This window comes from Excalfactoria chinensis, chromosome 2, assembly GCF_039878825.1.
Source record: "Excalfactoria chinensis isolate bCotChi1 chromosome 2, bCotChi1.hap2, whole genome shotgun sequence".
Classification (NCBI taxonomy): Eukaryota; Metazoa; Chordata; class Aves; order Galliformes; family Phasianidae; genus Excalfactoria; species Excalfactoria chinensis.
In genome coordinates this window covers 67,317,728-67,344,358 of record NC_092826.1, presented here as the reverse complement: position 1 = coordinate 67,344,358, position 26,631 = coordinate 67,317,728, and the positions used below count along the sequence as shown (strand labels likewise).

The 26,631-nt window shown below is 41.0% G+C and overlaps 1 protein-coding gene and 1 non-coding gene across 2 annotated transcripts in view; one reads left to right on the top strand and one right to left on the bottom strand.

Moving 5' to 3' along the window:
- Positions 1-8,087: 8,087 nt before the first annotated feature.
- Positions 8,088-8,156, bottom strand: LOC140249276 (small nucleolar RNA SNORD123). The gene has a single exon (XR_011902991.1). It is a non-coding gene; the product is annotated as a small nucleolar RNA SNORD123 (small nucleolar RNA).
- A 4,441-nt stretch (positions 8,157-12,597) lies between these two features.
- SEMA5A (semaphorin 5A) overlaps positions 12,598-26,631 on the top strand; it is a 306,555-nt gene continuing 292,521 nt past the window's right edge. The window contains exon 1 of the mRNA XM_072327729.1: positions 12,598-12,823. The gene's annotated coding sequence lies outside the window, so the exon portion shown is untranslated. The remainder of the gene's footprint in view (positions 12,824-26,631) is intronic.

Here is a 26,631-nt window from a genome sequence, read left to right as displayed (position 1 = left end):
CACAGAGGGCTCGAAACCCAGGAGTTGGACTCGATGATCTCTAAGGTCCCTTCCAACTCTCACGATACTATGATGATACTATGATGATCTCTTGAACCCTGACGGGCATTCAACATCAATCACTACTCGAGGGACCCTGCTGCAGTGTGTATGATAAAGAAATTTTTCCTAATGTCCAGCCTGAACCTCCCTTAATTCATCTTTGTGCCATTCACATGCATCCCACTGTCGGTTCCCAGGGAGAAGAGGTGGGCACATTCCTCTGTTTCCCTTCCTCAGGGAGATCCAAAGGGCTGTGTGGTTGCCCCTTGGCTACCTCTTCTTCAGGTTGGACAGCCCAAGTATCCTCAGCCTCTCCTCATAGGGCATGTCTTTTTACTCTTTTACAAGTCTTCCTGCCCTTCTCTGGATGTTTTGAAGTTATATTAATACACTTCTTATATTGTGGAGTCCAGAACTGTGCACAGTATACACAGGTAAGGCTGCAGTAATGCTAAGTGTAGAGGAAGGATCACCTCTTTTGACTGGCTGGTTGCACTGTGTTTAATGCATCCCAAAATGCAGTTTGCCCACTTGGCTACCAGGGCACACTGCTGGCTCAAGCTGAGCTAATGTCACCCCAGTTCCCTTCCTGTTGGGTAGCACTCCAGCCACTTGTCTCCCATCTGTGCCTGTGTTTGGCATTGCCCATCTCAGGTGCAGAGCTCATCATTTTCCTTTGTTGAACTTCAGGCTGTTGGTGATTCTTGATATTCCAGTGTCACTCTGGAAGACCTTTCCACCAGCACCTGATACCAATGATATTAGAGGTCTGGGAAAGGACCAACGCTTCCAGCTCATCGCATTTGTTCCTCATACTGTGTGTGCTGGTATTCAAACACTTCAGATGTATTCCTGAACCTGTAGAAATTTCTGAAGTGCCACAAATGTTCTCATTAGCCTTGCCACTCTCAGACAGTTCTACACCATCCAGTGGCACAACCTCAGTGTTCCTAATGGTATCCCCACCAAGCTGATCATAGTTTAAAGCCCTTTCAATCAGGCTCACCAAGTTACAGGCCAAGAAATATCTCCCCCATTGAGAAAGGTGGGTTACAACAGCCCCCAGCAGGTCTTGTGTCTCACAGACTCCCCCATGATTATAAAACCCAAAATTCTGGTGGAGACACCAGTCTTGGAGATATGCACAGGTGGACTGGTCTAACCTGTTCCTTTCCATGTCTCTCTCCATTACTGTGGGGAGTAAATGGGAATGTGTTCAAAACAAAATGTGTGTTTTCAAAACCAACCTCAGCTGGGACATTTCTTTACTCCAGGATTCTGTGGATGCTCGAAAACACTGAATAAATACATTAAGGAAATCAAGTGCTGTATAAATGTGACAAGATCTTTTACTACTGGTTGCCTATAAATCATGTGTCACTGAAGGCTAGATGTATGTTTGACTTGTTAAACTCTTCCTCAGGCATTTGATACTGGTGAGCACCAGAGGCAGGACATCTAAACTAGATCATCTATTGCCCTAAAATCTTTTCTCTTACCCTAGAGAATCTGAAAGCTTTGAGTGATGGGCTAACTGAATATTTTTTAGGAAATAAATAGTTTGGATTTTGTGTTACTGATAAAAGATTTTATTATTGTGTTTCTGCAGTAAAAAAAATGATATTTTTTTCTTTTCATATGCTCCTTACCCTTTGCTATTTTTATATCTTGAAGCTTTTCTTTATCTGCTTGCCTTTTAATCTCTGCTCCTCTTTCTTTTTCCTTCTTACCAAGTAATCCTTCAGCCCTAAACACTAAATAGAAGTGAATACCCTCACCAGTGGATATGCACTGCAAAGGATTTTTGATTTTCCTTTTTTGTTCTTGGCTTTCTACTATGGGGCTGAGCTGAGCTTTGCCTACAGCCTTGTCTTGCAGCCATAGGGCAGAACCAGGAGAAAGCCATTGGGGAAGATTTGCAAAGTTATGATGCTTCTTTAATTTTGAGCTCCGTAACTAATACTTGCAGTTTGTTGCATGCTTGTTCACTCAGTATTTAAAGAAAAGTTATTTTGGAGCAATGGCACAGTCAGAGCTCTCGGCCCAGGAGTAGTGGCTGACACCTCAATGGGATCAAGTAAATTAGCCTTGTTTGCATTGGAACTGTAGTACTTCTGCTACACTTCCAGCATTAAGCAGGCAGTAATGAGTGTTTGGAGGGATAAAAATTCTCCTGCTTTGGTCCAGGTGCTTGTGCAAGGCTCTTGGATTCTTCCAAGATAAAGCATTTCTAATTACATCATCTTGAATTGAACTAACACAAACAAATGGGACAATGATAGATTTTCAGAAGTTGTATACTGCTTCATTTAAGTGGTGGAGTTAAAGCTTGCCTATGGCAAGCTCCATTGCAAATACTGTATTTAATACTACTTCTCATTCTTCTTAGAAGTGCTTTAAGTAATATCTATATACATAGCACAGTACTTCCCCTTCTGTTTCTGTAGTAATCAAAAAGATTTTGATAAAAGACAGAAAGTCTTTGAAATGAGGCAGAAGAAGTGCATTTGGCCTCTGCTTCTTGGTCTTTGTATTGAGAGAGTAATTCATTGGCAAGTTAAAACATTTCCCTTTTAGCTCCTGATGACCCAAACTAGTTTCAGCCCGCAAGCCATCAGCCTTTCTTCATCAATCCCTCTTTCCTTGAGGCCATTGCTATTGATCTTACAACAAGCAGGGTCTGGTATCATCAAACCCAGCTGCACACATGCTGAGCAATTGCTGTGACATAAAAAATTACATTTTCCACAGGATTTAGTCAAATGTCTTTTCATTTATAATCTCACTAAGAAAAACCCAAACTAATGAGTAGGACTTGTTCACTCCTTCAGCACTTTCTTTTCAGTTGTGGGGAAGGGAGCTGAAAGACAAAGGAGAAACTAAATATCAAGAAAAGACATGTTTGTCAGGTAGTTAATTTCTGAGGAACCAAATGTACTCTTAAGGACATTTTAGCTAGATTTAGTTGGATATTCCATTCCTAGATATTTATGGTGTTGTAGGACTCTCAGATCTCTCCATATATCCTTATTATCAGAATGCCTATGGCTTTTCTTCATCACGTTTGAAGAGTTTATTTTTAACAACGTTCCCAGATAATCACAGTGTGTAACTTTCTATCAAACAGAAGGACTGTTATCATTTTTGTTATATATATGTAACAGTAACACCTGGTGATAGATCCAAGCCAAACCAGAGTCCTGTTGTGCTAACCACTGAGTAAATGGCACAGGGATATCAACTCTTCCGTGATTTCCTAGGGCATGATATTTATGGATGACAATGAAGTCTCAGTGGTAACCAGCATTGTGGTTCTCTTAAATAGATTTAAAAAAAGAACAACAAACAACTGTCCTTTTTATGTAGCATAGTTATTGAACATAGACTATATGCTATTTATCTGTATTTTTGAATAAGTGATATGAATGCTAAAACTGAAAGATATCATTTAAAATGAGATGAGCAAATTCTAGTTTGCTTTTGACATCTCAGCTAACAAATCCAGAGAGCATTTTGCCACCCTTTAAGTCTTTCCATGCTGTTTTCTTCTGTCATATCTGCTATATGCAAAAGGCATTTGAATTTTGTTTTGTCAGTTTCTTCATAAAGAATTCCAAGCAGAATGTAATTGCTTCAGTCTTAGAAGGTACTTTCTCACACTGTGTCACTTTTAAGATTTGCAATGTACTTCAAGATGTCACTGAATACAGTGGGAGCTTTGAGCTCTATTTATTTACTGTACCTATAATTTTCCCCTAATTGCAAATCCTATTGGTGTTTAAGAAAATGAAGGCACTTCATTTACTTAAAAGACTTTTGATAGTATCAACTATATGACCTGTTCTCACTCCCAGAGAAGTCAGAACAATCTCTGCCAAATATTTGCTCTTAGCCAACACTTCAGAATGCTTTTTTAGGTGCTCTTACTGCTTGTAGCAAGGAAGAAAAACCCCATTGAGTTAGTCAGTTGGAAGGCTCTTCCTGGCAATCTGCTGTAAATAATGCCCAGACGTTCCCCATCTCATCTCCATGCCTGCTGACCCCGGGAACATCAGCCATTAAACATTCAATACAAGTATTTGGAAGTTATTTTAATCTTGTCATTTCCTCAGCTGTTGCAAAATAGAATTATATTAACAGCAGTACTCTGCCAGTTCACATTTCTTTTGGTCACAGCAGCAAATGATTACAAAAACCTGTTCCAATTCATGTGCTTTTTGCCTCAAGTGGTAGCACATCTATTCCCTCTCTAACAAAAAAACCCTAACAGTTTGAATAGTTGTGAATACTGACCCAACCTGAGTTCCTACTCTGAACTCCCCAAACCAGCGGAAAGGCAGCAAAATTGACCATCTGTGTTTTGGAGCTGTATTGTGCTTTGCTCCTTCAAGAGAAATCACTTGCTAACATCACTTGCCTTTAAAAAGGTCATCTAAATGTATGTATCCTATACACAAAGCTTGGCTTTGGTGACTTCACCATTTTACGGTGTTGTATTACAAATCAGAAGGAGAATCAGGGAGAGTAAAGATGATGACAGGTCCTAACTATTTGCCATTTTTTTTTTTTTTCTTTCTTTCTTTTCATTATAATTTCAGTATACATGCAGATATTTGCTCTGTTGTTCTGACTTCAGAAAACTCATCTATGAAATTAACAAGAACAGAAACAAACAAACAAAAAAGAGCAAAGAAATCCCTTCACAAAAATAGTGTTAGGATTTTTTATAAGCTAGATGAAGAAATCACTAGATGAATGATGATGCTCCAACCAGAAGCGGCCAGTCACCTACAATGCCCAATGACTGCTTTTCTCTTACGCATACCTACTTCAGAACCATCATGTTGTCTCTTTGCACTGGATATTCACATTTACTAAGAGATCAAAATGAATGGCTTTGGGAAGACTGTTCTTCAGAAACAGTCCTTAACTTCAGAATTAGTTCCCATCTTGTGGCCCAAGTTCCTGTGTCATTTCAGCATAATACATGGCCTGTTTTTGAGAAGAGTTGAGTAGTTGGCAAGCATGTAGGCCTTGGGTTGAATTGTTATTTTTTGACTCCTGTTTTTGTTGAGATAACACAAGATTTTTTCCCCACTTGTTGACAGAGTCCTATTAATAACACTCTTTCTGGTACCATAAGGAACTGATTATCAGAATAACAATGATAGCACTAGCAATATAGCTCCTATTTATTTCTTGCTCTGCTTCTTATTGTCTTTTTAATTAGATTGTCTGTCCACAGCTGACAATTTTATGCAACATATTTCATGTTTTTTCATTTCATTATGGTTTTGTCATGCATAGTAATCGATAGTACTACTTCAAAAATTTCAGCCCTTAAATCTTTGCAAACACATGTCTGATAAAGGATGTAACAGTGACCAATCGTATTTTGTTTAAATAGGTTGGTGTGCACACTGTTTGCTCTCAATAAGGATGTCTCTTAGAGACAAGAGGTACTTCAGGGTGTATAGACATTATAATTTCAGTCTCCTTTTGGTATTATTTAAATACCAAATAATAAAAATATATAAAATAGTACATTTCTGATGTTATTTAAAGCATGATGATAGACTTACACAATTAACACTAATTTCAGTTTCCTTACTTTAACCTGATCTTTTATGAACTCAAAGTTTCATTACGTAGAAAAAAGAGTAAAATAAATTACAATCTCAGTGGAGCTGGTGTGACTACAAAGAAACAATAGCTCTTGCTCTTTGCCAGTATGTCTGAACATCCTTCTTCCTGCCAAGCCTTTTGGAAGGAGGCTTATTTTCTGAAACTCTGAGTGTGGAGGATCAGATTCTGAGTTCTTGGAGCTGACTCTGGTAGGTGTTCTGCTCTCTTGCACAATCCCCTTCATGTTTTCAAGCGTCCAGCCAAAACTATAAATAATTATCCCACAGTACATTTAATGGAGTGGTTTTTATTAACAAAAAATACAAAGAAAATCAATTAAAACATTTTAAATGCAATGTTTCTGATTTAAATAATTTCAATACTTACAACTGTTTCAGGCTATGGAAAGCAATAAGAGCAATACAGGTTTAATAATTTAACTCATACCATACATCTGTTGTTAGCAGAATGCTAAGGGCAATCAATTAGTCAAACACGCTAATGTTAGGTAGCACTAGAACTATGATCAGTAGATATTCATTCTACTGCTTTCTACTTCCTCTCATTGTTGAATATCAGCCAGCTGACAAAGATGCAATGCAGGCTGATTTATGCAGATTTAAATGGAAAAACAACGTAGATGATAGCTGTGCATTTTTAAATGGACTGCCTGCAGTGAACAAGTGCACTGCACTTTGCTAGCAAAGTTTTCAAGCTCTTAGGAAATGGGATGCCTTTGTTCTGAGCACCACTTTGTGACAGAGCACAGCATAAAAGCTAAAGGTATGTCTGCAGAGAGTTCAGCTCAACACCGATTTTGCACAGTGGTGATGTTGTGTCAGGGGACCTGTGGTCTGTTCTTGCTGCTGCTGATAGGTGACCTTTGGAAAACATAAGAAATTGGTACTTGAGTACCATATGGGAGGGATTTGCGGCAGGAATCAGATGTAAACAGGGCTATTAAGAGCAGTCAATAGATGATGTGAGACTAATATCCACTGTCCCTAATTCACAGCCTGCAGCATCTGCTCTTGTAAATGACACTTGGTAGGGAAATCTCCCTCACATTTAGTCGACCCTTAAATCTTTGACCTCAAAGGCAGACAGGCAGAGTAGCTGCTAAATCCAGAAGTGACAGGATGCAAAAAAACAACAATCTGTAGAGCTGCCTGTTGGGCTTCCTTTCAAATTTAGAATGGAATGAGCACCTCCTTACACTATTATTGCTCTGTTCTGCCACAAACTAAGACTAATGAGACAGAAGAACAGACTTTGAGGTGGAGGCTTTAGTATTTAGCAAAGTAAACTCAGAAGGCTTTTTTGTGTGTGTGTTTCTCAGTGATAAATAATCATTAGCTTTAATTTATCTTCTCTTTTGTCTGCCTAACAGTATTTCTATAGAAACTTTCAAGTTGTTTGGCATTCTGTTTTAACAGTTCTGGACCAAAAAGATCAGTTGTAAATAACACAATCTAGGTTAGTTTTTCTCAGCAGGCAACTGAACAGAGTGTGTAGGCAACAGAGGAATATATCACCGGGATTAGACTTCCATTGCTGCTGTCCCTTTTCACACAGTACTCCCCCTTGCCTGGCACTCACTGACTGTTTTGTGTGTTTTTATGGACAAAATGTGATTTAAGGCTCTCAAGGCTACATCAGCATCAGAGAAATACTGCCCAAGTACAATGTCTATGTAATTGGTTAAGAACTCTTCTAAAAATTGTGATGTTTTAATTCTACAAAGGTAGGAGTTATGCCAAGTATCAACTTTACCTACACAGCACCAAAAGCCTGATGTCCAGATAAGCTCTATATTATGTACTTTTTGCATTTGGTAGTGATAAGGTCACATATATGTATACCTTTTATTCAAATCCCACTTGTTCTGCTCGGGACATAGAAATGCAGGGACTTAATATTTGTAATTATGGACCAGCAAACAGAGAGGAACAATGAAGGATTATTAAATTCATGTCTTAGCTTGATGTGAGGAGGTGTCGTAGGTCTAATAACTAGAGAATAAAGCTGAACTTACATTAGTCTGTATAAGAAAGTTTTGCAAGTCTAAAGGCAGCAGAATGCATTATCATCCAAAGTAGAGGAAAAGATGCACTGGTATCTTTATTGTGTATAACATGTGAATTCTCAAATCTGGATTCAAATGTAATTGGACCCTTTATAACTTTTCATAAATTCCATCCAAATTCTGACCATATGAGTATTTCTTGTTATTTCTATTCCTCAGTTGTTATGACTGGATTTTTCCAAGGCATTCTTTGTTCTCACTTCTGCCTTGCTCTTCATTTTGAAGGTAACAGTTCAGAGAAGTGGCTGAAAGATAGAAAAACAAACACAGAGAACATTGTTTGACTGCAGGTATTCGTTGTAAAACAGTCTTCTTTTCCTAGAGAAGACATGAAGGTGAATCAGGAAATGGATGGCATTTTCTGATCACATGAGTCAGCACCCCAGAATTCATCATTTTCACCAAACACCTAACTGCTTTGAGGGACTTCAAGTTAGGCAGCCCTAATTTAATGCTCACACAGTAACTCCTTTAACTGTCTCATCTGTCTGAGACCTTAATGAAAAGAAAGAGGCAATTACCAAAATGAGTTAACAGAAGACATTTCTAAATGAAAGTGCACATTTACTTGTGTTATATAGTTGTGTTGAAAATATCACCTTAAGCATTTATAAAATTAAACCATTTTGGTTATAAAGAGCCTTAATCATACAAATATCACAAGAAATACTGCTTTACTCTTTCTTTTGATCACAAACAGTAAATAAAAACTCATCAGAAGCACATCTAGCTCCCAAAAGTCAAGCAATTTAGAGTCTCGCTGTTTCTAACTCACAAATATTGCAGATACCAGACAGTGTAACCTTTAGATGCAGCACATAATGGGAGACAATCATCTGACAAAAAAAAGAGTAGAGAGTTTGCAACTCTGACATTTATTTCCCCATGATTTAAAGTAAGTATTGCCATGGTGCCTTTTGCTAAGACAAATAAAATTTTGCTCAGTGTGATCTTGTGCAGTGCCTGCTACTAGAGAATGTGCTGCTCAGCATACACAGCTGCATCCCTCCTTGTCCTGCTTTGTAACAGCCTTGCCCTGCTGGAACCACCTGAGGGTGGCAAATTTCAGTTCTCTGGGTCATCTGCTCTCCTGGGATGGAGAAACTATCCTTATTTTTTGCATGTAACACCAGCGCAAGTCTCTGACATTTAAATACAGATGACTCATGAGGATCCAGCCTTGGACGATGACCTTGTTGAACGCAGGTGGGAATGGTGAGGACTTGCACCACTCCAATGCTTTACTGAGTTTCAGTGGGAAAGCGAGAAGAAACAGTGTTGGGACTCCCAGCAAGGCCACATAAGCAAGGTGCAGTCAAAACATCAGGTTGGGTTCTTTGGAACTGGTTCAGGAAAGGGAGCTTGCTGGCATGCACTGTGCTCCTGCTGGCGTGCTCTAGAAACTTTCTGGCCATCAGGAGGGTTTCTCCTGAGCAGCAGCTGATGTGATGGAAAAAATAACAACTGGTCGTTTTCAATGGAGTGAAAAAAGCAAAACGTGACGGCAATAAAATAAACCTTTGAACTCTGTAATCGTGAAGCAAGCTACATTTTTCACTATGAGCAAAGAGCATGGCTCAAGGTTCACTTTGAAGCTAACTTCTCCCTTTTTTTCTTCCCCTTCCTTCTTTTAACCTAACTTAAACTTCAGGCTCACAGTATTGTATCTGATGGTGTTTTTCTAAATAATGAAAGAGAGCCATGTTATCCAAGGCACTCTTGACGGGCAGTGTGAAGACAAACCTTCCTTCACACTGTGGCTTTTCTACCTGAACAGATGGAAGTCCCCCCCCCCTCCTGCTGCTTTCCAGAACTCCTTACATCCTGCCCCCACAGGGAGCAGCTGAATCCTGGCTTCTCACCAAGCTGGCCAAGGGACAGAGGTGCTGTGCAGCCCTTCCTCCTCCAACCATGGTGCCTGACTGCTTGTGTGGGCTGCCAGCCCTACATCCCAGGTCTGTTCTGCTGTGAGGAGGGATTGAGAATCAATGGCAGCAAGGAACAGAATGGCAGCAAAACATGGGGTAAAAGAGGAGGATCCGTACTGGAAGGGAAGTGGGATCGAACTGGGACTTGTTCCTGGGAAGATTTTTTTCTTCCTTAGATCAGACAGCATCTGCTTCTTTGTTCTCTCTATCCTCAGCATGATGCTTCTGGACATAGAGGCTGAGCCTGGAGCTGGGTTGCTTCTGTGCAAGGTGCCTCCTCATCCTACCCCCAAAACAAGCCCTGAGCATGAGTTTGTTATAACTGTGGCACATCCAGGGATGGCTTTGCCTAAAATTGCTCATCTTGCTTGCTCAGCTCATCTGATGTAACTCTGCACTTTGACATAGAGTTTAATTACTGATACATTTGATGGCTTTATTTCAAATATGGGTAATTTCACGACCGGTTTCATACATCTTTTTAGTTCTTTGCCCGTGAGTTTCTCAAAGCAAAATCAAATGAACCACTGACATCATTACTTTCTTTCCTGAAAATGGTTATAAAGCACGTAGCTTAAAACCTCCGGAGATATCAAGTATGATTTCAGTAGTTGTTTTTTTTTTCTTAGAACATACTGTACTGCAAATCCACATATCACACAACAGCCATAAAAGTCTTCCAAGAAAATTTTAAGTATGTACCCTTTTTTCCGCATTGCTAAATTGTTAGGGCCTAAAATATTCATCACTCTGGGTGCAAAAATTCAGATATATATTTTTTCCCATTGGCACTGGGTTTTTTATACAGAGTGCTCATCTTTCATTCTTAAAGTATTGATTTCTATTGGAGCAATTGAAAACCACATAGGTCTCCTATGTAAAAAGTCTAAAGCTGTTGTCAAAATGGATGGGGACACAGAACAGGAGACCTTCTGATGTGCACAGACATAGCACAGCACCACATCAAACAAGTTAATGGGCAATGTATACAGATCACCCTATGTCCACAGTTGCTTTGATAGTATTTTATAGATGTTAAACGGATTCTTATATTTTCTATGAAAGCGTTTTCTTGAGATAGCAAAAATTCATGTGTTAGTGACGCTCCATAAACACATTACATTGGTGACTTACAGAGAAACAATGTTACAACTAAGGCACCAGCCTTGACTCTCAGGGTTACAGAGTGCTGTGGAAAAAAAGTTTGAATCATGGAATCACGGAACTGTTTGGGTTGGAAGGGACCTCAAAGCCCCCCCAGCCCCAACTCCCTGCCATGGGCAGGGCTGCCCCCAGCAACTCAGCTGCCCAGGGCCCCATCCAGCCTGGCCTTAAATGCCTCCAGGGATGGGGCACCACAGCTTCTATGGGCAGCTGCGCCAGTGCCTCACCATCCTCTGAGTAAAGAATTCCCCCCTTTAGAACTTTTGATTTATTATTTTTTTTAATCATTATTCCCAGCAAACAATCAATGAAAATGCTGCAAATTCTTGAGCTTCGTTTGTAATGGTAATCACAAACTTTCTTTTACATTCCTCCTTGAAGAAGTTTCTTTTGCACGCAGCCAAAGTGACGCTCTACCGAGAGCTGGGTGCTCGGGGCCATTTGGCTCCACAGTGTGTTGGCATGCAGTGAAGTTTTGATGCCGGCCGTTTTAATTAAAGCGTATTTCCATAGGATTACTCCAGCGTGGATCAGCTCCACGGTTCTGTTTGTTTTAATAAACTCTCGGAGCTTTCCTCCTTCTAGAGGGAGGTCGTGCTGCAAACAAGGCAGTGCTGCGGTTTGTAGCAGAAACATGGAAATGCTGCCGTAAAGGATGGGAAAAAAAAGAAAGAAAGAAAGAAAGAAAGAAAAAAGAGCTTTGATGGAATTCATTACAATCTATGGATGAACACAAACAACCTACGTCTCTAAGTCAGATGGGCCGGCACAGGTGGGCATGCAGCGGAGCGGGACGCCAGTACGTACCTGCAGGCAGCGTGGTGCCACGTCTCCCGGCCCGCTCTCTCCGCGGGACCTTTATAGCGCTTTCCGGGGGCTAAAAATAAACTTTAGGGGAAGGCTCCGAGCTCGGGAGGGGGCGGCCGCGGACTCCTACAGCGATGCTCGAGCCACGTTCCGGGTACGGGGCCGAAGCTCCGCTGCCAGCGCGGCTTCTGGGCGGTGTCAGTCGTCCTCCGCCCCCCGGGCCATCCCCCACCTGCCGCGCCCGCGGCCCCGCGTGGCTGCCCCTCGCCCTCCTCCTCCTCCCTCCGTCTTGCAGCCCGCCGGGATTGGCTGCGCTTGTGCTGGGGCGGCCCGGCTGTGGTCGGGAGGAGAAGCCCCAAGGCATGCTTTTTGAGCTGCGGTAAGTAAACACTAAGAAATAAAAAAATTCTTTAAAAAAGCACAACAACAACAGCAACAAAACTAAGCATCCAAAGCTCAAACACGCACAATCGGAGCTGCTCAACCAGTTGCAACTTCCCCGCCGGCCCGAAAGGGGGAGGGACGGGCAGCCTCTCACCGACGGGGCCGGGGACGCGCGGCCGCCCCAGCTCCGCCGCTCCGCCCCCGCGGCGGGGCGCGCTGCCGCGCCTCGAACTTGGTGGCAGCGAACGCTGCGGGCGGCTCGGAGCGCTGCGGCCATGGCGGAGTGAGGCGGTGGCGCCGCGCCGGGAGCGGGGCACGGCGCGGCGGCAGCGGCTCGGGGCTGACCTGCGGAGCGGAGCCTCCAGGTAACATCACCCCCGGTCCCTCTCCCCGCGGGGCGGTACGGTGCCGGGAGCGTTCTTTGAGCCTTCATCCTTTCTCGCATCCGTCCTCTGGCGCTCGAGTGTCCCGGGGGGCGGTGGGCGCCGGGGGCCGGCAGAGGGAGCTGGGAGGCGGGCGGAGCGGCGCCGCCGGGACGGCCCTTCCTTGGGCACTGCCCGCGTTCTTCTCCGAGAGTGTCCGCGGAGGAGGAATACCGAACGGGCATCCCTAACGCTGCCCTCGGCCAGGTGCTGCCGGCCCCCGGCACCGCTCCGCTGCTGGGAGAGCGGGGACGGAGCGCGGCGTGTTTGGGGACTGGGGGGCATGTTCTGCCTGCAGCCTGGTCTGAACTCCCAGCGCGCTTGTGTTGTCGCTGCGTTTAAGTGGACTGGCGCGGATCTATGGTGTAAGCCTATTTTGACACTTTCTGAAGTGCGGAGTTTGCGTTATCGTTCTATAATCATGCAGGAGACAGCCCGGGCAATGGTTCTTTTTGCGAGGATCTATCTGACGGCGGAATGACAGCTATTGGGCATTACCGTGTCGTTCCACACGCTAAGCGTGCGGCGTGAGGTTGGTGCAGCGACTGTGTGCTCAGAGTCATCCTGCGGGCAGCGGGGCTGGGGGCCCTTCCTGAAACCCCGCTGCTGTCGGCAGGAGGGGCTCGTGTGGGTGTGCATGGTTCCAGCTGAAGGAAATATCCCCAAACTGAAGAGTTATCGTAGTTGCGGTATCTTCCCGCAGCCTTAAGGTAACTTGGAAAGCTGTGTTTTCTGAGAGCTAACAAAACATTCTTAACTGGTGGTAGATATGCGTGTTGTGAGGGTTAGTGCGGAGCTAGTCCGGCCGTAGGGCTCAGTCAGACTAGGATTTTTACCGTGAAAACGCCGTTTTAACTGCAGCTCTTTCAGCATCCTCGGGCTGGTAATGGAAAGAAGGCTCTGGCTGGGTTAGCAAAGTTTTACTAACGAAGAAGTGTCGAAAGTGGTGATGCCGCGTCTCTTCGTGGATAGCGCGATGGGTATTTAATCCAAGTGCATTGCTAAGATAGGGCCTTTCAGACGTTCTGGTGAGAGATCTGGGAGACTCGTGGGTAGGTGTGCTGTGCTCCCACCTTCCTCTCCTGCGGGTAAACGCCGATCTGACTTCAAGGATCTCAGCACCGCCGAGTTGCTCTCGTTTTCCCCGTGTTAAGAGCTGCGGGAGGTCCTGCTGCGAGCTGAGGCTCCAGAGGGCGGCAGTTCCTACAAAACAAAATGCTGCTCTCGGCTAAGCGATGTAAATGAAGTTATGCTGCTCCTTCCTTGAGATGTTGTAACCGGGCTTTGTTTTGACTGAGATTGCTGAAGGTGCAATTATCAGCAGTGTCTTATTGCTTTTAATCTTTAACCAGTGCTGTTTTCTTTAAATACTTCCAGGTAGTAGGAGTGCTTGTGCGCTCAGTAATGATCCATAAACCTTGCTTATTGAGAGGGTTGTTGTGTTGATTTCCTGCTGGGCAGGCACGCAACAGGGGGGTTCCCAATGCATTGCTGCTGCTTGCAGGACTTTTTTTCTTTTCCTTCTCTTCCCCCTCCCCAGCATCTTAGGGAAACCACGTGGATTTGAACTTGTGTTGGTGTACTTTCATACACACGCAGAGTTACTGCTGACCGAAGTTCATTACTTTGCAGTGACTAAACCCCATATTACACACTGTGAATTGCAGATAGTGAATGTGAGCCTCTGCCAACCTCAGCTTCAGTGGCAGAGCTGTGTGAAGGGCTCCAAGTCCCCGGGAAACATGGGAACAGAGCCTTTCCTGCACCCCCTGGGCTGCAGTGCTGGACACAATGGCACAAGTGTGGTGGCACAGTAGCACTAAGGCCAGACAGTGGTGCAGTCATAGCTCAGAGATGTGCTGTCAGTCACTGGTCGAGGCGTGTGGGATCAAGTGTGGGATAACTTAGCACAGAATGGTATCCTGTCAAGTATTATGCGGTGATGACAAATTTTGACTAGCAGTTTGGCATCTGTTTTATGAAACTTCACCTCGATGTTTGGCGATAGATATTCTGAAGTTGGTAGAGCTGCTATCGCTGTCTCAAAAGAACAAGCTTTCTTGAATCAGATCATTTGCAGGCTGACCCTTTGGTGACACAGAGCCTTTGTCCCTTGCAGGAGGTGGGCTCATGTTGGCACGGGGCTGCAGCTGTGATGTGCTGCTGCCAGGTGGCAGCCTGCTCTCTGCAGCAATCCCTGCAGCCTGCCAGTACCGCTGCTCTGGTTAGGGTAGGTGCAGCAAACCATTTCCATGAAAGACTGGGATTCTGGTTTAGATCTCATGGTAACTATGTCCAGTGACTGCCTTAAGATCTTTGCTGCACTGCACTGAGGCATAGCACGCTTGCCTGGCATTTATCCGGACTGTGGCTAACGTAAACCAAGTTCATAACTGCAAAACTGCAACCTAATTAATGTCTTGCTCTGGTTTTACTAGAAACCTATGTTCCAAAATACAACATATTTAAATCTGTTAATGTTTAGTGGATTTATTAATGTATTTATTCTGGTGTTTATGCTTTCTCTGAGATACTTTGATGCAATCCACTTCTCTGCTGTATAAATAAACTCTTTATCTCCACACTCAGTGTTTTTGTATAAATACATGAATGAAACGAATCTCTAATTGGGAGGCATTTGGAAAGGAAAATGTATACCAGGGTGCATCAGGAAGTCAGGTAACTTCAGAATGGAGCTGATGCTCATCAAAGGTAGCAGTAGAATGCTGGAATCAGTCTGAAATCTGTCCAGAGGTGTTTTTGCTGTGGAATTATTTGGTTTAAATCTACTCTTTAAAATATCTTTTCTGAAGTTGTTTTCATCAACAATTTGAGCTATTTCTTTTAGGAAAAGTTCAAGTTCTGAGTAACACATCAGCTGTGTTGTCACCCCAAACTCATCTCTGGTTAACTCATCAGTGTTATTAAACTCCTATTGATGCATTTTTCTTTCTTTCCCTGTTTTTGAGATCAAGATCTCTCTCTGAGCTCCAGAATACCTTAGAATTGTTGGATTTTTCATTGCTGAAAGAGCAGGTTAGTGTTTTCTGAGGATCCTACTAACCCCAGTTATGTCATGGAAATTACGGTTCCATTTGAGGATGTTGACTGAGGAGCTGTGAATCTTTGACATATAATTGGTCAATTTCAAGTGCCTAACTTGATAAACAACAACATGCAGCCAACTAGCAGTATTTGGTTTAGGAGAAGCTTACAGAAGCGATGACTTAGGGAATGCTGAAACGCTGCTGAGATGTTGTCTTAGGCTGTACAAAATACACATGATGAATGAGTTGGAGCGTGTGTGATGCCTGCAGGATTGTTCTAAATACTGAAAGTTGTGGAGTTCTCACACTTTCCTTACCTCACCTCTTCTCTGCATGTGAAAATTGAGCTCCTTCATCTTCTGCCTTCCTCTTCTCAATTACAACTCTAGGTAGAAGATCAGAGCACTATTGAAATATACTTTCAGATTAGAATTAGCTTTTACTGCAAATCAGGAATGCTTAGGAGATTTAACAGTAAAATGTATATAATGAGTGAGGAAGTACAAGTGTTTTAGTATTTTTGGTTGTCTCTGTCCTTCCTGCCCACACTAAGGTTTTTCCTGAGCTGCTGCTTTCTATTGCTAGTGAACTCTGAATGAATATTTGTCTTGTAGTTTTCAAAATGTTCAGGCTGTTGTTCTGTGCTGTTTTTTTCCGGCATGAATTTGGGAATTCCTGCCTCTTTTTTTGTGTGTGTTGTTGTTGTGTTGTTTGTTTTCTTCATAATATGAACCATTTCAGTGATCTTTTTTTTTCAGTGGAAGCCCACTAACCCTTGCTTTGATTCAGTTCCCTAATTCTGAAGTGCATCGTATCAACGCCGCTGAAATGGCTTGGTGTAGGGGAAGGCATATGGGATTAAGTCCTTTATGTTGGCCCTGTCCAAGTGAAGTGAACTGAAGTCGGGCCAGTGTTGTGTACTTGGAGGGAAACTCCTGGACATAATCAGTTACAAGAGGATAGATTGTGTGTATTTTCTTGTGTGTCTTTGTTCTTGTTTCAGCTGAAACAGTGATGAATATGTGCCCAGGCCTGGTTGTTGCTGAGCAATGGGCACACACTGGGGGTCAGTCCAAGTCACTTGGTGGGGCAGAGCTGCTGCCATGATAGCACGGAGCAGGGCAGAGCCAGAACAGTGCCTGAATTAGGCCAAGGGTTGTTCCATCCCATGTGAGATCATGTGGAAGGCCATAACGTTGTGGGCTACCTGCCGAGTTAAACCACATCAGTCTTTTCATATTTCTTTTTTTTTTTTTTTTTTTTTTTTTTTTTTTTTTTTTTTTTACTATGTTAGAGTTAACTGTGATGCTGAAGTAGCGAAGGATGACGTGGTATCTCTTGGTATCTCCTTTACCTGTTTCTGACACAGAAAATCCATCTCTTGATTCTTGCTTGCTAAAATCTTTATACATTTTAACCTTCATCTTCTAAAAAAAAAAAAGCTTCTCCTTGTGACTTGAAAATCATTGGCTACTGAGAGAGTTATAGTTTGTTATCATCCTTTGCAATTCTGGGTCTTTATGCCTCTCAGTTGGCTTCCAGGTCCTTCTGGTTGTGCCAGTGTAACCCCTTATGTGGAGATATACTGTGAGCAATAATAGGGAACCTATCCTCATAAAAAAGTTTGCTTTTTATTTTCCTCTTTGAGCATGACTAAGGGTATGGAATGAGTATTGCTTCTATAGAAGGAAGGAGAGGAGGGGAGGACTGTGTGTTTGGATAAAAATTCTAGTTAGTTCCTCAAATAACGATGACATTTAGGACTGGTAAGAATTCTGGGGGATTTTGCCACAGTGGTTTTAAGTCTGTTGAGAAAGTTTTGCCTTATGTTAGTTTTCTAGGATGATACAGGCTCTCTTGTGGGGACTGCATACAGACTGAGACCTAGATGTATACCAGTCTTCAGGAGCATAAACTCATCTTCTGAGGACTGAGGTACCTGAGAGGCAATGCCTCATTACAGTGCCCTTGAGTGTGTTGGTAAGAGGGAAATTCAGGGTAATAATCTGTTGAAAACTGGAGCTCAGTCTTCCACAGCTTGTCTGTCAGACTCTGTTGAAAAATGATAATAGATTCTGGTTACAGGCTACTGGAATTGGTAACATAAAATGACACAACTGTTCTGAAAACCTGCTTTGATTTTCCAAAGGCATGAGGTCATACATTCAGATAGAGGGATGTGTGATTGGCGTGGAAGTTGGTATTTATGAAGAGAAAAGCTTCTTTTGATGGATGTGAGTATGAGTCTCAAAATGATGTTAATGTGAGCTCTGGAGACTTACCATAAAGATTTGTCAGGGTCTACAGACACCTGGACTGTACAACTGCAGCATATTCCAAATTTCCTTTGTCTGCTTTCTGGATAGCATAGGCTCTGACTCCTTAGTTGAAGAATTAGGTAAGGTTTTAATGAACCCAAAGTACTGCAGCCTGAGCATCATCTTTTATCTGGTGTTTGTGAGAAAAGGAAAAAAAAAAGGCAGCTAGCAACAATAGCAAAAAGGGAGAACTGGGCTCTGCATCTGAATCACTGTTCTTTTTGCAGTGTGTTTCTGTTGTTTTAAATTAAGTTAATGGTCTGGGCAGAGGAACTTATTTTCCTCCTTCAGAATCCTTTCTTACAAGTGAACTTGCTACTGGCTTTTATAATGAAGTTCCATTTCTTGTCTCTTATCTATAACTGGAAGTGAAAATTGTTTTGGAAATGTATTTAAACTGAAGGCCAAAGAGATCAGTATCAGGGCTTGAAGAAATATAATCTTGAACTACAGGTAAACTGTTAATTCTGATATTTGTCTCGAGTCCTTATATTTATCTCTCAAACCTGAAATCATAAAATGCTCTTAAAATAACTTGAGCAAATGCATTATTTTCCTTTGAGAATCCATGTGAATGTGTTCTCTGCAATGGATTGCCTGCCTCCCAGGAAAACATTTGTCTTTTTATAGGATGGCTGTTGACAGAGCTTCTTCTTTGACTTCAGTTCTAGAGAAGTGGTGTTGTAATCTTTGTATTTTTCCCCAGATGATTTTTTTTTTTTTATTTAATAAATATATTTCTAGTCTTTATTTATTTTTTATTATTTTAAAGAGTACTTGTTTGTTGCAGGGATTTGTTACTAATACTTGAATACAAGGAAATGCAACAATGCCATAACTTCAGATGTAGAAAACTTTCTTAGCAAGGAACAATTCATGAGATTAACTTACTGTATTGATGTATTGTGTGTTATTTGTAGAAATCAGATTTGGTTCATGATCGTGTGTACTTATTGATATATTTTTTTAATTTTAATTTTTATTTTTTGTAGATTCAGATTGATTTACACTAGGTATGAGGAAGAAATTATTTACTGTGAGGGTGGTGAGACACTGGAACTGGTTGCCCATTGAGGTTGTGGATACCTCCTCCTTGTAAGTCTTCAAGGCCAGGCTGGATGGGGCTTTGAGCAACCTGGCCTAGAGGGAGGTGTACTTGCCTATAGTGGGGAGTTTGAACTAGAATATCTTAAAGGTCCCTTCCAACCCAAACCATTCTATGATTCTATATAGAGATTCCTGTTTTTAACAGTGGACTTGTTTGCTTTCTGAAGTGTTTTTTTTTTTTTTTTTTTTTCTTCCCTTGCTTGCTTCCTGCATTGTGGGAGGTGTTACACTGTGGCACATTTCAATCCCTTGTTTCTGTCTTGCTACATGATGACTAAAACTTTCTAAACCTTATAAGAAACTATGGATAATGTGTTGAATTTTCTTGCTTCTGCATAAGAAAAAAGTGTTTTCCTTAAATCGATCTTCAAGTGAAAAACAGTGTTTCTGTGAGTTTCATGTCTATAGATAGCTGGTAAGGGAGATGAGCAATCTTTGGGAAAATCATCCGGCCGTTCCTGAACATTGTTTATGTTGTCTGTTAGGTACTTTTAATTCCACTCTGTGTCCCAAAATATTAAGAGGAAAAAAATACTTTTAAGTTCGCTATAGCAGATAGGTTGTTCTCCATCCTTGTTTTTCTAACCTTACAAGTTTTATGTTTATGTGTACTGAAATATTTACGATAACCTTACTTCTGTGACTGAGTCATAAGGATTTGAGTTAGCAAGACTTAGTATTATATTGTTCAAGTTTACTTCTCATACTGTGTCTGAAAAGGATTTGTGAGTGCTCTTGCAGGCAGCTAATGGTGAAGAAGTGATGAGCAGAGCAGGCTGATAATCTCTTCAGCTTTGGCGTGGTAACTGGTGTGTGAGTAAGCTATTTAGCATCATGTGAAATGCTGTTTCCTGTAGCTTCTTTCTGCAGTGGTAGTTCCCAAGACATATCTTTTAGACATGATTTAAGCTGATTACTGTATTTCTTTTCTCTTGGTCCCAGAAGCACTTCACCAGAAAAAGCATCAACTTGTCTTTAGTAGCTTTTCTGGAGCTGGGCCTGGCTGTTCAAAGATGAGTGGAGATGTCTCATTCCCACCCTAGTATGACTACAGAGTCTCCCTTTGTTCAAGATAATCTGCACTTGTGTGGAGTGGCCACTTCTAGTGAGCTCTAGTGCACTTCAGGACACCAAGTGAGTGAGGCATGGGAAATGCTTTGTGCAGAACCTTTGAAGCACAAGGTTTCTGGTGTCTTATGCAGTGTGCTGTGAGGTAAGATGGAGATGCTAACTCACTACCTTCCTCTCTCGTTTTTGTTGACGAGAAGCTGCCTGTGTCCTTCAGGTGGTGTGTTTGGTTTTGTCAAGATTTTGACACATCCAAAGATGATTACATATAGTGCATCCACATAGCAAAGTTAAGAGTGTTGCTGGTACCTTAGGTATGTGTGAAAATGTATTTTAATAAGCTAGCAGTGTGACAGACAAAACTCATCCAAGTAATAACTTCTGTGGGAGAATTGTTGGATGTGGACCGGTGACCAAAATTATTTTAGTTAGATGACTGTGGATTGTAATAGTGCTGCATCTACAACACTCCTGGCAGTAAAACCTATTTGTAGTTTATAAATATTACGTTAATTATAAATCTGCAATGTTTGTAGTTTCTTAAATGTTTGCAAACAATGTTTGTAGATACTTTCTAGCTTACTGTACACTTGATCAAAATTAACCTTACTTTCTGCTTCCCATATATATGGTGTACATTTATATGTATGCAGATACATGTCTCTGTTTACATACAGGTGCGTGCATACATTTCACTCCCAAATGTTTATGGCTTATTCCAATTTGTCACACAGTGTCTTGGCTAGATCATGCACTCCCATTTCTTCTGGAGTCAAAAGTCAGCTGTATCATCCTAGAAAAAAACCAAGGCGGAAGGATGGACATGCCTTTCTGCAGGAAAGAGCTGGTCAGCTTCAGTTCACTGGCTGTGCCAAAAGACAAAGTGAATTGAAGTAGAGATCAGAACACTGCTCTGCTAGTTGACAGTTTTAATCTGAGCTCTGAAGAGTTCATGTCTTTGAAGAGCAAAGAAATGTTGGCATCAAATATTGATTATGTGTACAATCTAAAATTCATAAATTTCTTTTATCTGGCAAGCCGGATTGCAGGGAGGAATGGAGTACCCTTAGCTTGACAATAGGGTGGATAGAAATGAATAAAAGAAATGTAATTTAAATTAATACTTCACAATGGCCATAGTGAGATGTTTTAAAGACAGATACCAAGATGTGATTTCTGTTGGGTTCGCAAGAGGTAATTGAAACAGTAGGATTCTGCTGAATTATTAAGCTGTATTAATGTAGACAGACCACAAATGTGGCCAAACTAATTGGACTACAGTAATAGGAATGTACTTAAAAGTTTGAAGTTGTAATATACTTTTTTTTCTCTTGAAAGCTGATGAACACTTTTTAGAGTGTGAGCAATTTCCTGCAGTTTTCCTCTGATTTGATGGTGTATGTTGCCATGCGTTGTTGCTGTAGGATATGATGAAGTCCATCTAATTTTGTGAGATTTAAGTACAGTTATGTTTTACCTCCTAAATACTTTAGGTTATTTCTATTCCTATTCTCTCAGAAGTAGTTCTAAAAGTATGATCAATAGATTCCAACATGTTATTTGAGATAATCTACAGTGGTGTGTAGCTTTTATGGGCTTCTCAGAGGTGACAAGGTTGCATGATGCTAATGAAGGGAGTGGAATATTGAAAGTTGACAGGGACAGTCATTCATGATCCAAATAAAATTGGAAATACATGCTCTACAGCGTTTGTTATCCAACTTTTACTATAAATTATATACTTAGCAGCACTAATAAAATGAGCTTCTATACTCTGTAAAGTTCCTTTTTGCTTTCTGTATGTCTTAAGGGAAAGCAAACAAAAAGAAATCTGACTATCCTTTGCTTTGCTTAATAATTTAGCTTATTCTGCTAGTTCTGTGTGTGTGGGACAGTGCCTGAGGTAAGGGATGCCAGGGCACTTCTGCATTCTGCTAATAGGGAATTTGTATGCAAATTTATTAATAAATAAATGATTCCCTACATGCTCAGGTGATTCTTTTTTGCATAGAAATAAAAAGGTCTGAATGGCTCTGATAGTGTCATTTACAGATCTCTCTCTGACTAATCCATCAAAGATGGGAGCCTGCTGCAAGTTTTGCATCTAGGTGGAATTACTTTTTCCTGTTTTCTCTCTATAGTAAGTCAGCAAAGATGGTTTCTGAGCAGGTAAAATTGCTTCTGAGAGCAAGTCCTCTGCACACTCAGCAGTCAGGACGTGTGCCAAGCAGTGTGTTACCTCTGTCACATACAAGCCATGTTAGGTCACTTTTCTATCATTCCCATAGCCCATATTGACTGCTTTGTGGCTGCTGGTCTCCAGACAGGCAAGAGTGCTTGGGCTGACAGGAGCCTGTCTGCACCTGTGTCTGCTTTTGTGTCCTGAAGCTCAGTGCAAAGAAGAGCAGCTGCTGATGGGTGGGTGTTTTTTGTATTGTTTTCATTTTTAATGACTCTTTCAGTGAGTAAAGATAAGGAGGCGTAGGAATGAGGCAAGAGGGGAGGAACAGCTGGTAGAAATAAGAGGTGAGAGAAGATGTGTTGGGTGTGAATGGAAAACTTCAGAGGAAACCAGGGCCTTCTATTGTAGGAGAGCAATGTGGTTGAAGCTAGTAGACAGGTTTTCAGGCAAAACCTGAAAACCTTTCTTCTTTCTGTTTCTATACACATGTACTCTACACCCACTATCTCATTGAGTTGCTCTGGGTACTTTAAGCTCACCCTGGCTCCTCACTAGCTCTGACTCCTTCTCAGTTATGTCATGAAACTGGATTGCATCTAACTGTGTTTGCTTCTACCGTACCTCTTAAATACTTAAAAGCATATAGTTAGCTAATGGAAGGCTTAACATGGAGTTTCTTAGGAATAACTACATTAAAGTCAATGTCAGTGTTGATGCAAATAATTGGCCGGCAGTAGGAGTTGCTACATCATCTGAATTACAGAAACTGAATCTCAAAAAGCCAGGTCAGGATAATTGGAATAATGTCGCCAGTTGTGAGGGTGGACACTGTTTTTGTTTGCATGTTGAAGGTCTTTGCGTCAACAGGTCCTCCAGCTGCTCTCCAGGCATGAAACAAGCTTCCCATGCAGCTTGTTTGTTACTTGCTTTGTGCTTCTTCTGTGAATGATTGCAGTAGGAGCCATGAGGATCAGCTGAGGTTACGGATGTATTATGAAGGTAAACAAATGGATTTTTAAGACCTATACAGTGCACTCTTAGTACATTTTTTGTTGTATGGGGTGGCTTTGATTACCCGCTTTGGGTTCCAGAAGTCAGTGTGAAATGCCAATAACCTTGTTTTAACTCTTGGAGAGAGATCTTTGGTTCTTTGTAGCTCCCTTGTAACCCAGAGCTAGACTCTCTGCATTCTATTCTAAAAATTAAAGCAATTGTTTTTACTAAAAGCAATTGAAAATCATCTGAGGAATTAGAATCTGAAGACCTATGAAGCCCTATGATTCAATTTTGTATGGGAGCATGGTTTAAATAGTCTGGGATAGCACTGTGAATTTCTTCCCAAGTTCCATTAATTACAGTAAATATAGAACACAAAATATTTGCTTAAATTATCCGTAATATAATGCATACTTGGAGATAATAATAAGCATAGCAATATAGCTTTATTTTTTAATTCTGCTTTTAGCTCAACCAGACCTATCTTTTCCCCCATGTCTTTAAATATCTTTTTGAAAATCTTTCAAAGGTAGATTTATTAATGTAACACAGTGCAGATGTCTCTAGCTGTGAAGAATAAGTCACATTGAGTTGTAGTGTTGTGTCAAAAATATCACTGAGAGGCTGAGAACAAGGGGAGCAATTAATGAACAGTCTTCATCGTGAACAAATGTCAGAGACTCCTCCAGGGCTAAGCTGTTCTGTGCCATATTCATTAATTGCTCTTCTGAACAAAGTTGGTGTTGACTGGTTTTAATTAAGCATACCTGAGAAAATCCATAGAAACAGATCAGAAGTATTAGAATGGAAAAATCGGTCTTTAATTTAATAAATAAATACTTTTTTTTTTTTTTTTTTTTTTTTTTTTTTTTTTTTTTTCTTCTCATGAGTTTTTATGCTTCACACAACTGTTTCTGGCTGACATTTCCTCCTAACTATTGGGATTGTCTTCATTGGAGATTCTGGCAGAGGATGTCTTATTGTCTCCATTACGGATGCATGCCAAGTACCGTGCTCTCATTTAAATCTCTGTGATTAAAAATGTGCAGAAATCATAACAGGAGAGAACTCTCTGTTCAGTCCCAGTCTACCTGTTGAAAAGTGGTAAGTAAGGGAAGAAGTATGTGTGAGTAGAAGTGTAGAAATCTTGAACCCTCATTGCTAAAGCTTGTCCCAAACTTGCTACCCCGATAGTTTGGTCAGAATTATTTCCTTGGGAAAGCAAGACAGCAGCTCTGCAGTATAAATGCTTATGGAAAACTGTTTTGTCCATTTTACTCAGAGACTTTTAGGTCTAAATTGAAACTTGATGAATGGTAGTTCCTAACATCCATGTTTTTATGTGGAATGTAGTGATGCAATTATCTGTGTTTTTTTGTTCACTGAACTGAAAGTAGCAGTAATACATGTTAAATAGTATTTTTTTGCGGTTTTGGAGAGAGAGACTTTGGGAGAAGAGGAAAGAATATATACCACAGCTGACTTTTCCTAGTTCTACTGTTTCCAGATATTTGTTTTAGTTATATTGTGTAAAGATCTTCAGAATATGAGGAAGAGTTTAGCCAGAGAACTTCTTAGTAGATTGCAGTTTTGAGCCAAGTGGTAACTGGAAACTTTAATAACCTTACAGTAGCACGTTAGAAGTGGAGATGTGCAGTGGGATGGACACGTCAGGACTCAGTAAAAATAACATATCCTATGGTGGCATGCGTCCAGCTCTCTAAAATTAGCACAGTATCCTGGATATGATACTGCAGGTGGTCAGAAGAACTAGCAGTATTCAACACCCTCTGTTGCTCAAGGAGGTTTGAACTTATTTTATGGTTTTAAGCAAAACTGACTTATTTTGATTACTGTTGTTCTTTATAGGGCATGGAAACATGTAGTGTATTTCATAGGCATTAAGGCAAGGTGCTGGCCAGGAAGATTTCATGTAGGGAGCTCCAGTCCTGAATGGAAGCCAGGGCAGGGTGCCAGTGGGGTGCAGCTGGGAGTAGAAGTAGATCGTGACTTATTTCTGATAATGTACAAACACACACTCAATCATCAGGGTTGTGAGTGATTTGTTTCACATTGTACTATTTTACTTGCAGCATTACGATAGGCTTTGGCCAAATAAGCTTGGGGAAAACTGCTGTTCCTTGTATTAGGGGAAGGTAAGGCTTGAGGGAAAGCAGAACTCTGTTATTATGGTTTGATTAATTGTGAGTACATTTATGCAAGTTGTTTTAGGTTCAGATTAGTTTTATGGGGAAAGTCTGTACTGGCTTTTCCTCTCCATTGTCCTGCATTCTCCTTTGCCTTTCTGGAAAGACCAGCAGAATGAGACTTTCTAAGGACTTTCAAGGACTCTGAGCAGAATCTGTTAAATGACCTGAACAAGTAAGGCAAGATTTTCTTACTGTTTGTTTATTAAGTATAGATGTTCTTTTATTTAAATAAATAAATAAAACAGAAAATTGCCCCAAACAAACATTTAACTCCCTCTCTCTCTCATATACATAAATGTACACACATATACATGTGTTTGGAGGGGGGTATGAGACAAAAGAACTGTGTTTGTGTACAAGGCTAAACATCCTCTTTAGAATATTTATAAACAAAATCAGTTTTTGTTTTGCTTTTTGATAGCATTTTAGCTACATGTTGCCATCATTTCTGGAATTCAGAGTATCTTAATAAGTAAGTCCTTTAATTTTTTGAGATTGTCACTAAGAATAGAAGCTTCTGGCTTTGGAACTCATTGCCTTTAAGTATGAGGGGAGAATTCTGTTTTTTCAAACTTGTCTGCAGATCTTTGTTGCTTTGTTTACACTCTTTTAAGTATGGTTTATTATAATTCTTCACCACTGAACACTTGCAGAAATTTTGGTGACTTTTGGAGGAGTAAAATATTCTTCTCCATCCTTAATTTAAAGGGTATTTAATATTTTCACTTAGCTTCACTGCTAATAGTTTAGATAATCGTAGCATGAAGAGATTTAATTTTTAGATGTAATATTCACTGCTACAGAGAAATCAGTTTATGTGTACAGAGATAGTGGTATAACAAATACAGAGGGTAAGGCAGAAGTGTAATTTGTCCAAAGATTAGTGACAGGGCTTCTTTCTGTTTATTTGTCAAAATAGGTCACTGGCATGTTTTGAAATAGTGATTGGATCTGAGGGACAATTGTATTTTGATAGCAGAAGAAAAGAATGTGTTTGGTAAAAGTGAGTGTGTTGTAGTGCACTCATTTTTATCTCTCCTGATGTTGTCAAATAGCTTTTCATAATGTGAGTCTCAGGGCAGTATTCTCTTTCTTCTCTTTTTCTGTCTTTGTAAAGCATCCCTTAGGAAAGGGGAAGTGATTTGGAAGTGTTATGTTAGCACCTGTAACCGACATTGCTACCATGCAATAAGGAGATGAGCTGGCAAGGACACCTTCACTGGATTCTCTTCTGCTATAGAAGTT